The sequence below is a fragment of the Ictidomys tridecemlineatus genome, chromosome 11 (genome assembly GCF_052094955.1).
Source record: "Ictidomys tridecemlineatus isolate mIctTri1 chromosome 11, mIctTri1.hap1, whole genome shotgun sequence".
NCBI lineage: Eukaryota > Metazoa > Chordata > Mammalia > Rodentia > Sciuridae > Ictidomys > Ictidomys tridecemlineatus.
In genome coordinates, this window is record NC_135487.1 from 117,628,940 (window position 1) to 117,641,359 (window position 12,420).

A 12,420-nucleotide genomic window follows, 5' to 3' on the forward strand; every position below is an offset into this window, starting at 1 on the left:
TTTCATTTATAGTAGGACAGGTTTTACTATATTTTTATAGTTTACATGACCCAACTGGCAAAGTGTGGCACTGAGACTTTAATAGACAAGCTGGGGTTTACACGGCTTAGAGACCTAATAAAGTGCTTTGCTTTTTAGTTGGTCTTCCTTCCACCTCACTAGGCTCTGTCTCATTATTATAGACCTTCCACATTCTCTAGAGTGGCTTCCTTTTCTTCACCTAGGGGGACCTCAGTATGTGGCAAAATGTTCCTGATTCTAAGGAAACGAGGACTGTGAAGAAAGCACTGGGTGGAAGGCACATTTATTTCACATGGTTGACTTTCAGTCCTGCCCCAATCTCTTGCCTGCCTCTTCAGATAAGTATGTTCACCAAATTTCTCTGGCTCTCTTCAATATTCCTAGGTTAATTTGAGTGTTAACAGAGGCCCCACTCCTCAAACTATTGACACATCATTCCACTCTGTGTCTTCTGTTTTGCCTTTTGGGAGCACCAATTGATTCGCCGTCTCCAATCACCTGCATGGCCATATCCTCAATCACTTCTGCTCAGGTTTCTCTAAGTCTGAACCTTGAAATTCTCATGCCAGATATTCTTGGGTCATGTTAGTCCTTATTTTCTCTGGTTGCCCTGAATACTTATTTCTCAGATGATGACCTCAATTGTCAAATAAAAATGGACAATTTCATGGATTTTTAATTGTGGACTTTAAGTAAGAAACATCTGTGAAGTGCTAAGCACAGTACCCAGCTGGCAGGAAGTGCTAAGCACACATCAGGTTGTTGCCTTCCCCTTTTGGAGCTGCCATGGTGGGTGTGGTGTTGAGCCACATCTTCATTTCCTTCTCACACAGTCTTCCCCATCACTGTTTTCCCATGTACCAGCTAAGGTGTAACACCATGGCTCATCCCAGCTCTTCTTGTTCATAGACCCCAGATTCCTGAACTAGAGCCTGGCTCTGACCCGCTCTCCTCTTACCACACTACTTTTTTTGTGATACATAACATTTTGATCAACTTTCATAATACAGGAAATTTGAGCTCAAGTCCTTCTGTGTGCTAAGTAAGCATTCTGCCATTGAATAGCACCCCAGCCTTTGATCAATATTTTAACATATACATATATCACATATATTCATATGTGTATTATATATGTGTGATTCTGTACATATTTAAGTTTCATTGCAAAGCATTGTACTAGACAGCACATAAAAAATTATACTCACAATTGGTTTATAAATTTATACCTAACAAGTTTTAAACTGGAAGTTAAGTTCATTTGGAATACTTGTCCATCAAATTTTTTTTGTTGTTGTTCTAAATAATAGAGACATATCTATCTGACGACTTTTGGTTTTTTATGTGGCATATGCATGCTAATGAGAGGGAAGTCCTGGAACCTTGTGTGGTGAAGGCTAAACTGTGTATGATTTGGGGTGCAGGCTGTTTGTGGTGTCCTACACACTGGTTGTTTTTACTCCCTAGATTCAGTTATTTTCTCTGTAGTTTGGGGTGTTGGCTGGGTTCTCTAACTCTGGTCTTCGACATCTCTTCTTTTTCTTCTCCTGGCTCAGGTACTGTCATTGTCACTAGGACAAACTAAAGGACTTGGACACAATGAAGGAAAATTATTAATGCAAGTAACTGTTGGTCCTCTGTGTGTCATGTGAATTTATAAAATTTTCTGTGCACAACAAAACCTTCAGTCCTGTTCATTGAATCTTCTGTGGCTTCTTCTCATTCTTCTTCTTGCCACAGTTGTCATATTGCTCTGTCTGGGTCATTGCCCTGTACACATTCTTTTACTTGTCTGTGCCTTTTCTATCCAGAAAACTTTTCATGTTTATACTATTTGTCCTGAATAGCTCACTTACCAGTGAAGACAAAGTTTGTCTTCTGGCAAGTTTATCATTATGCAGTGATGTAAGAAAGATTATAAAAATAAAGAAATCAAAATGTCTCTATGGGCTTGACCCACCCTGTAATTTGAAGACTGCCTTTCTTGATTCTTGAAAGAAGGTTTGGTTCATAAGTAATTGCTAGGGAGTTTAAAATTGAAGAGACAAGACTCTCATTACCTTTAATACCAGCTCTGAGATGGCCAGGGTCTTGCGCCTCAGTGTAGGGCATCCCAGCGGAGTTCGTCCTGGGAGAAGGCGAGAGGAGCCTGAGCAGCTCAGGGGCGCCCCCAGCATCGCAGGGCTGCTCCTCGCTTCTGCCAGGCTCTGCTCTGTGGAGGCGCCTTGGAGACCATGAAAAGTTATGGCGATTTCCTCCTCTTCACGGAGAAAGTTAGAAGAGGATTTGAAAGGAGCTTCCTGTCTAGTTAAAATGTTCCCCACCTGGCGCTAGACAGGCTTTTCTTTGATTTTTTTTTTAAATTTCCGTGGAAAATGGTTGCTTTTTTGAGGGACGCACTTGGGAGCATCTGAAAAGAAAGAGTTGGGAGCCTTGGACGGTCGTGTAGGGAGGGGATGGCAACAGAAAGGAGAAAGAAGAGGGTCTACCAGCAAGGAGCCAAGAGGGTAGTTTTCAGTTGCTGGGTTTGGTTTTTCTTTTTTTGGGGGGGGTGAGTGGGTGGGTGTAGGGGGTGACTATCAGGGATTGAATTCAGGGGCACGCGACCACCAAGCCATGTCCTCAGCCCCATTTTGTATTTTATTTAGAGACAGGGTCTCTCTCAGTTGCTGAGGCTGGCTTTGAACTCCTGATCCTTCTGCCTCAGCCTCCCCAGTTGCTGGGATTGTAGGCAGGAGCCACCACTCCTGGCAGTTGCTGGGTTTGAAACATCAGATTTGCCCAATATATATGTTTGTCTTGTTTATGGAACATCAAAAAGCTTAAACTGAGCCATAAATGGAAAATGTACCCCCTCACACAGCTGTGAAGGTAGGAAGCCTGCAGTGTCCTATTCTGCCAACCCAGAGGGTCTCTCCTCTCCATATTGCATCTATTAGTATCCTGTGAAGACAGTGCCCTTTGGTTTCATTGTCCAGCTGCCTCCACTATCCACTACCAGCTGCAGTTCCAGGGCTGGAGATTGATCCACAGTTGTCCACCCAGTTGTCTTGCTTGGCTAGGCTAAGTGGACACCCTTCCTGGAATCACATATGAAGTGTACTGCTTTGGGGGTAGTGAGCCCACCTCAGGACTACTGATTGATCATGACTTTTATAAAAGAACAGGCAGTAATTAGCAGGCTCTTAAGCTTTTTACAAGAGTGGGACGATGCTGGCAAAGTCACAAGGAATCACATCCTCAACAATTTCATTCAAACTGACCAAGGCATGACTTCCCCTGAATTGAAGCAGGAGTTTTCCCAAGGATCCAGCTTGTTCCTTGTAAGCTTGATCCTGCCTTAGAAGCAGGTAGCCTTTGCTGAGTGGTGGAAATAATAGAAAATTTCAAAAGAAAAAGAGAACAGTTTTAAGGGAGATTTTCTCTTGATATTCTCTAATATTTTAGAACAGAACATTTGATGATTAAAAAAAAAAAAGCCATGTCCTCAGCCCCATTTTGCATTTTATTTAGAGACAGGGACTCACTCAGTTGCTGAGGCTGGCTTTGAACTCCTGATCCTTCTGCCTCAGCCTCCCCAGTTGCTGGGATTACAGGCATATCCCCAAAATCAAGGATTCCATCGACTTCCATATTCCCAACTTGTAAATGTGTCCCCAGTCTGACCTCTATCTCTTTTTTCTCCTATCAGAGTGGAAGCTGGTATTCTTTCTTAGGACTAATTCTCATTTGTTCAACATTTAAATCCCTTCCCATCTCCTCAAGGACTTTATTTTTTCTCTCCTGTAGTGTTCCCCTTTGCCTCATTACCAGCTTTTTTCATCAGTATTTTGTATGCTAGAATCTCTTTTGCCTTAAAAATAAAATTAAATCCATGCCTCAAACATAAGTTGCACCCAGATCCTTCCTTTCATAGTGAAGCTTGTTGAAAAGGCTAGTTACTTTCCCTGTCTCCACATGCTCTCCTGGTTCCTCCTCTGCCTACTGCAGTCTAATCCCTGTTGCCCTGACTCCACTGATGCTGGTCTGGTCAAGATTACCAATGGTTTTCTAATTGTGGAGCCCAGTGACTACATCCTCATTCCTTATACATGACCAGAGTGGCATTTTTCAATCAAACTTTCCCACTTCTCAAAACACTCTTCCCTGGGTTTCTGTGATGCCAAGACTCTTTGTTTCTCCCTTTTTTTCTTCTTTAAGGGAATACTTTCCCTTAAATGTAGTTGTTCCTTGAGACTCCATCTATTTTACCTCTTCTCTGCTCACACTATCAAATTCTCCCTAAGTGGTCTCATGCGTTTTCATGATAATTTCCTTCTGGAATCTGGGCTCCATATTTATATACCCAGCTACTCTCTCCACTCATGCCTCAGGATGACTCTCATATTTCTGGCTTGGGAAACGAGGTGAATGGGAAGATAACATAAAAAAGAAGCAAGTTTAGGTGTAGTTAAGTTTGATTTGGGACATGCTGAGTTTGAGGTTCCTGTGTTCAGGAGCCGTGTAGGCAGAGCAGGACTGAAAGCAGATTCGGACATCTTTGAGGTGGTTTGTATTATGGAAAGATCTGGGGATATTCTTGGTCTGTCTGCCTGTGGATTCATCTCAGACCATTTCATTTATTTTGTTTTGTTTGGCAGGACAGAGGATTGAACCCAGGGTTACCGTATTACTGAGATATAACCCGAGTCCTTTGTATTTTTTGTTTTGAAAAAGGATCTCATTAAATTGCCAGAGCTTGCCCTTGGAATGTAATCCTCCTGCCTCAGTCTTTCTGGTAACTGGCTTATAGGTGTACACCACTACACCCAACTCAGACCCTTTTATTATAGGGTTTTCCCCTAGCCTGAACTCCCTTTTCTTCTGAAACCCCCCTCCTTATTTAACTAATTCATACTCCTATATTCAGACCTCAATTTAAATATCAGTTTTTAGAAAGCCCTTCACTGAGGCCCAGACTACTTGAGAACCTGAGGTTCCCATTACCTGTACTCACAGTCCCTCCCTGTGTCCTGATAGTCATAACATTTGATTGTTACTACCTGGTCAATATCTCTTTCACCCCCACTGAGAGACCAGGAGCTGCATCTGTCTCCTTCATTGTTCAGCTCTGCATTTCTCTTATCTAGGAGGGCTGGCACTTGTTTGCTGAATAAAGGAAAGAATGAACCAAAGAGTCTGCAGCTGGGCAGGACTAAAGACTTAATTAAACAGAGCTGTTTTTTCCTTCCATTTAAGTTACTGATAAAATTATTAAACAGCCTGGTGTGGCGGCACATGACTGTAAACCCAGCTATGGGTGTTCTGGGGTGGAAAGATCACAAATTCTGGGCCACTTGGGTGGCTTGGTGTGACCTTTTCTCAAAACGGAAAGTAGGGGTGTCTGGAGATGTGGGGATGGAGCTCCGTGGTAGAATGCTTGCCTGGCATGCATGAGGCCCTGGATTTGATACCACCAAAATAAACTTTTTAAAAAGTAAAAAGGGCTGAGGATATAACACAGTGAGAAAGGGCACCTACTTTTTTTTTTTTTAATTATTGATCAGATTCAGACCTAGAACACAGACCAAAGGGAATATCAGAATATGTCTCTAGGTTCACCCTAATGTCGTACTTTGGTGTGCATAAAAGAGTTGCCACAGTCTGGCTGGGCACAAAATCACAAGCCACTCAAGCAAGAACAAACTTTATTTCCAAAACTCCTTTGAACACCACACATGCAGCCTTCTCCTGGGACACACCACACCAACAGGAAAATCCCTCCTCTGGAAATCCCTCCTACCACACTTCCCCAAACAATGGGAACTCTCCAGGAGTCCCGCAAGAGCTCCAAAATAACAGGCCTAGGAGGACAGCAGGGGTCCAATGTCCAATTGAATGCACATCTTAACATAATCATTATCTCAATGGCTTGCTGGCATCACCTTTCAACCAAAAATGCCATGCATCATTCCTACTTGGCTATGGCTCTTAGCAAAGAGGTTTAAAATAAAGGTTAAGGCTGGGGACATAGCTCCCCAGCTAACATCAGGAAACCCTGGGTTTTAATCCAGCTCAGCAAAAAATTAAAAATAACACGTACAAATTACTAGTCTACCTCCCTATGCCCACCCCACCCCTAGGGTTCTGATTTAATAGATTAAGTATAGGGCCCTGACCTTTTTTTCTAACAAGTGCTCCCAATAACTCTGATGCTATGGTTCACAGATCATGCTTTGAGAAATGTCAGTACCTGTAATCTGGCTTCTCAACCCTCAAGTCATGAAACTAAGCTCACCTTGGTTACCAGCAACCTCTGTGCAGCCAAATTTAGATTTCCAGTTTTCTTTCCTTGTCTTACTTAACATTTTCCACTTGAACACAGGGTGAGGAAAGTGAGGCGGGATCTCAGGTGCAGAGTCAGATCCTGTTTTTATGTAAAATGTTGATATTTGATTCATCATGAATTTTATATTAATTTGATTATTTTAAATATTGCACTGAAATATGATTTTATTGCTGAGGTGTGGTTTTTTTTTTTTTTTGGTGCCCTTTACAGAGATGATTTACCACTGAGCTATATCCCCACCCCTTTTTGGGGGCGGGGGGGGGGGAGGGGTCTTGCTGTGTTGCAAGGACAAGCCTCAGGTTTACAGTTCTCCTGTCTCAAATGCCCAAGTCACTGGGATCATAGGTGTCTGCCATTGCACACAACTTTGGTGCCCCTTTAAATTCGAGATCCAAGGCAAGTGCTGTGCCTCCTTCACCTCATCTAGTCCAGCCTGATGGCCTCTGCCCCTTCTCAGCTCTCTTCTTCTATTGCTATTTCTCTTGCCTCAGCTGCAGAATTTCCTCCCACCCTAAATGTTAGTGTTTCCAAGGATTCTGTGTCCAGCCCACTTCCTTTCTTACTCAGTCATTGCACTTGTGCTAGGCATCGTCATTCTTCCCCATACCTCAGGTGCTAGTAATAGTGCCTTACATTTAGTGGACATTCAGCTAATGCTTATGCAATGACTGGATGAACCAGGCCTTAAAGGTACAGCTGTAGATTCACTTTCTATAGCCAGAATTATGTATTATTTCCTAACTTTGGGAGGTGGGGGGAGTACTGAGGACTGACATTTATTATAGGTAAGAAAAAATGAACTTGGAAAGATTGAGTAATTTACTAGTAAATAGGAATGGATCTGTCTGACCCAAAGCCCATAGGCCATCTATTGTACTCCAGGATCTCCCACTAGGTAGGCAGTGCAAACCCACAACTCCACCTGCAACACCATACAGGGAGACCACCCACATCAGCAGCCTCGCCCACTCCCTATGTCTACAGGTAGAAAGGCCTGGCAGGAAGAACCTGGGCTAGCCTGCTCAGGTTCAAATCCCAGATCCACCAGTTACCTTTGGTAACTTCATGTTATACTCATGGAGTAAATGGAAATACTGACAGTGAGCACCGGAGAGCTGCAGTGAGGATTGTATGAGACAATTCAAGCAAAGCAGTTAGCACACTGCCTAGTACTTGTTATCTACTGCTGATACTATGGCAACCTTCTAGAACTAAATAATGAAAATAATAGACCCAAAATATGTATAGCAAGTGACTATGAAAAGAAGACCAGTCTAGTACAGAGAGAAAAGATGGTGACAAAAGTTGGTTGGCCTAGCTGGTCACTGAAGAAAAGGAGAATGCACTGAGTCAGGAACAGGGCAGAGGATGGGGGAACAGGGAAGGGATAAGGTAGGGATAAAGAGACTTCCATGTGGCTGATAACCTGGCCCCCAGCTATGGTGGCAACATGCAGGGGAGCCTAGCTCTAGAGCAAATGATGTTTTTGCAGTAAAGAGCCTTTCCTAATGAACCAATCTGTATTTACTTCTATTGGCATCCTGGGAACCAGGGTGCAGCAGAGACAATTTGACTCATTCCCCCACCCTTCCCCCAACAAAGCATTATTACATCCAACCCATTACATTAGCTCTTATCAGTCTTGGAAGCTCTCAGTCATCCTCCATGAGCTGTAATAATTTCAGCTAATATCTTAAAGTGTTCAAAGAGCCTGTGATATGTTATGAGCCTAGTAATTGTTGACTGGTTCCCTTTCTATTGTGGCTTGATTTTATACCTTGTATCCAAGCTGACACGTGCTCTGGGTGCTATATTATGATGAGACTTTTTGCAAAGGCTGATTTTTAAAAATAAACATTAAATATTGAGGCTGTTTTAAATCAAAGTTTAATTTTTCTACCATCTCTTGTTATTCTTATTAGGAAGCCATGCAGTTCTTCATAAGGATAGTAACCTCTAGTGTAAAACTTTGAGTAAGTACACAATTGAGAATTAATTAGGAAGTTAAAATCTAGGATTGGGCCCAAAATAATGAACTATACTGAGACGCAAGAGTACAATGATCATGGCTTAGAGAGATTTGAGAAATTCACCCTCAGCTTTTTCCATGCACCTTTGATTGATGCAAGCATCCTTGCTCCCTAGGGAACCTTTCAGAGCCAAGTGGCTAAACTATCATGGAGGAACTTCCTGGATAACAAGGAATGACCCAGCACCTATCCTCTGTGTGTTGCCCCTTCCCCGTTAGCTCCTCTCAGATTAAAGGGTGCACTCCAGCTGCTTTGTTATCCTGGACCTGAAGGGTTACCCAGAATCAGGCACAGGATCTATTTCTCTAGGGAAAACTACCTTGAAAAGCATTCTTTGACTTGTGGTTCAGCTATATCACTTTACCTATGTTTAGAAAAGCTTTTCAGGTCAATTGGCATCTTCTTATCAGCTGTGGGCAGGTAAGATCCACTCTAGAGAAATTCCAGTCTCTCGTGGTATCCTGGGCATTCATACCACATGGGATTCTAGGTATCTGTAGGTGCCCCCTAACCTTCAAGGTGGGCCCAGATGTAGTGTCCCCCGGAAGTCTGCTCCAATTACTCCTCCATCCCATGTTCCTCATTGGCCTTTTACTAGTTAGTATCCTTTTGATTGAAAATTACAGAAAAGTAATTCCTGCTACACTCAGAAAGAAGAGATTTATTGGATTGCTTAACTGAATTACCCAGAGGTGGAAATACATATTTCAGACCTGACTAGACCCAGGGGTTCAAACACTATCATCAGTATTTGGTCCCACCCTCCCTCTTTCCCCTTAAAGTCTCCATCTGTCCTCTATATTCAGAAGGCTCTGTGTGCTGAGGTTCCCAGGAGCTCCAGACATGCACCTTATAGCTCAGCTATGCTGAAAAGAAACCAATCTTTTACATGGGTCCCAAGAACATTCTGACTTTTGAGCCTCATTGGATCAGCTTAGGTCACATGCCTGGCCCCAGACCAATTTCTATAGCCAGAAGGATGACATACCTGTCACCTGTTTACCCCACTAAAATCACATGACCAAGAATGGAGGAAGCATGAGTCCCCAAGGGACAATCAAGGTGCTATTACCAGCAGAAGGAGAAACAGAGGCTGGAAAGCCCCAAATAAAGAGATGTCCACTTCCTGCTAGAAGGAAGAATATCCAAAGTATCATGTCACTTTACCTATGGACGTTTCCAGGATAGGAGGCAAAATATGTGAGGAAAGGAACTTAGACTCCCTTAGGAGGTTAGTGTCAAGGAATTTGTCAAATGTTTTGTTTCAACTCTTCTACTCCCTGGACAGTAATTGGATAGAATTTCTTGAGGTCAGAGGTGTCCTAAAATTCTTAGAAATACTTGGACCAGAGAAAATCAAGGAAGAGGGCAAGAAGGAATCCACCAGCTTCTTCAGCTTATTTCAAACTCAGGAAGTTTGGAAAGCTATGGTGGCTACTGTGTGTGATGAGGTGTCCAGGGCTCCCTAGGAGCCTGGGTTAAATGCTGGCAGTACCTGCCACTCTATTTTGTGATTTCCAGGCTCTGTTTCCCCTTCTGCTGGTAATAGCACCTTGATTGTCCCTTGGGATTCATGCTTCCTCTACTCTTGGGTCATGTGAATTTAGTGGGGTAAACAGGTGACAGGTTCATCATAGGACTGATGCACAAGCAAGCATTTCATACATGGCTCAATTAGCTTCTGTCCATATCACCACCAGAAGACCAGACAAGATTTTTTTTCTAGCTGGGCACAGTGGTGCACATCTGCAATCCCAGCAGCTCAGGAGTCTAAGACAGGAGGATCACAAGTTCAAAGTCAACCTCAGCAACTAAGCAAAACCCTGTCTCTAAATAAAAATACAAAAAAGGAAAACAGAAAGAAAATGTATGTAACCACCAAAAACTATTTGTGTTTTTAGAGTTCTGGTTTTGAGAAACATAATAGGCAAGTGATCACTGATGATGTTGACAAATATTATTAATGGTAGCATTTTTAGTATGAAATTAGTTTTTATGTTTAGCTCAAAATAAATGCATCACACATTGCCAGAATTAAAACTAAAGATGAACACTTAGAGAAAAGGGTGGAAACACATTGTTTCCATCTCTTGGGAAACCAATAAGGCAAGTGCTGTAATTTGGCTTGTTTTTTTTTTTGTTGTTGTTGTTTTTTTTTTTTTTGTTTTGTTTTGAAACAAGACTAGTCTAAGCAAACAAAACAAACCAAAAACCTCTCCCCCACTTTCCCTCTACTGTCAGATGTATCTGTCAGGACTGTGCCTGGCTAGATAGAACCCTCAAACCCTCCAATGCAAAATTAAACATAAAAAGGATTTGAAAATTTGAGAAAAACCTTTTGACCTGTTTATGTAAAAACCCTTTCCAAGGAGATTTAGTAAAGGTAACATCCATTGGCAGCTTAGTTGAGGTTTCTGCTGGGTGTGTTGGTGCATGAGCACACAGTTAATTCAAATGAGAGTCACCAGGGTGCAACTCATATTTCTGTTAACCACAGAGAGGTCTTAAAGTTGAATTTCAGTTTCAGCAGATACTTCAGATTTACCTGAGCAATATCAAAGACAATGTATTCATTATATAGTAGGCAGGTATAGATAACACCTTATGAGATCCCAGTCCTTTATACTCTCCCGAGTAATACTAGCCGAAGGATCAGGGATAGTTTTGCCCAAATCTTTTGACACTCTGCTTGCCCTTGGGTAATTGGTTGATATGTGAAGCAGGCTTCAGTTCATCCATGTTCCCCAGGACAACTTCTCCCAACAGGATTTAGCCTATCTTGTCTCCCTGAGATGTGTGGAAGTAGTAGATACTCTTTGAGACCATATCAGCAAAAAATATGTCTTTGCCAAACATGTAGCCTGTCACAGGTGCTTCAGGCAGGGCTATGCCTAGAAGGGGACCAGGATCCCAGCAAAGTTGGTGGTCCTGCACCTGTGCACGCAACCTTCGATTGTGAAGCTACTTAAAGGGTTTGTAGTGTTGGCTCTCCCCTTTGCACTCTACCTTAGAGATATCCAAACTTCCAGGTCATAGGCATTGTGCCTGTGTGTTCCTAACATACTTCCTGATGATCTCTGCTTCTTCAGAGTCTTTGTCAACTACCTTAATGTCACTTTTGAGCTTCTTGTAGTTGACATCAATGGGGTCCTTGCTATTGTCATCAGATCCACCCCTAAGCCAACTGCAGGCCATCCCAATGTCCAGGAAGTTGTCAGGCATTTGGACTTTGGCCTGCACACTGTCTGCATTGTTCAGGAGCAGGACTTTCTCATCCCATAGTCAAGGGGCATCAGGGTTTAGAAGCAATTTGGTGGGGGTTGGGGAGGTGTATCTGGGATTGAATTCAGGGGCATTTGACCACTAAGCCACATCTTCAGCCCTATTTTGTATTTTATTTAGAGACAGGGTCTCACTGAGTTGCATAGCACCTTGCCCTTGCTGAGGCTGGCTGGAACTCCCCATCCTCCTGCTTCAGCCTCTTGCACTGCTGGGATTACAGACATGTACCACCACACCCAGCCTGCACATATAAGCCAAAGAGTTTTAAATTTTCTTTTAAGTAGAGTCCTGTTTGGTGACAAGTTAACACTCCCACTAAATGAAATGAATAGATTTTAAATGGATATTAAAGAAAAGGCTATCCTGTCTTCAAGAAAGTATATAAACTTCTCCAAAAAACATACAATTTAAGACATGTCAAGTACAACCCACTGACAGTAAAATCTGATACTCTGTACACCTGCAGAGTTACACATCTGAATGACAATAAGCCTCCAAAATTAAAAGGCTGATGCTTGCTGAGTATCCAAGGAGCCTTCCAACAACACAAAACAATTCCCACTAATACTGCACAACAGTGCTTGTGAGCTGGGGCAGGATGTGGAGCAAGGTGCTGCGGGCCTGATGCCAAGATTCGCATGCCCATGATCTCATCAGGCATTTGCTGGAGAGACATCACTGATCATCTGAAGTGCAAGAGAGTATGAAACAGAACTGAGCCCAGGAGCGGAAAGCACATACTTTTTTGCATGAATCCCTCTG

At 42.7% G+C, this 12,420-nt stretch overlaps 1 pseudogene; it reads right to left on the reverse strand.

Annotated features, from left to right (window-relative positions):
• Window positions 1–10,852: 10,852 nt before the first annotated feature.
• Window positions 10,853–11,732, reverse strand: LOC144368684 (poly [ADP-ribose] polymerase 1 pseudogene; annotated as a pseudogene).
• Between the last annotated feature and the right edge of the window lie 688 nt (window positions 11,733–12,420).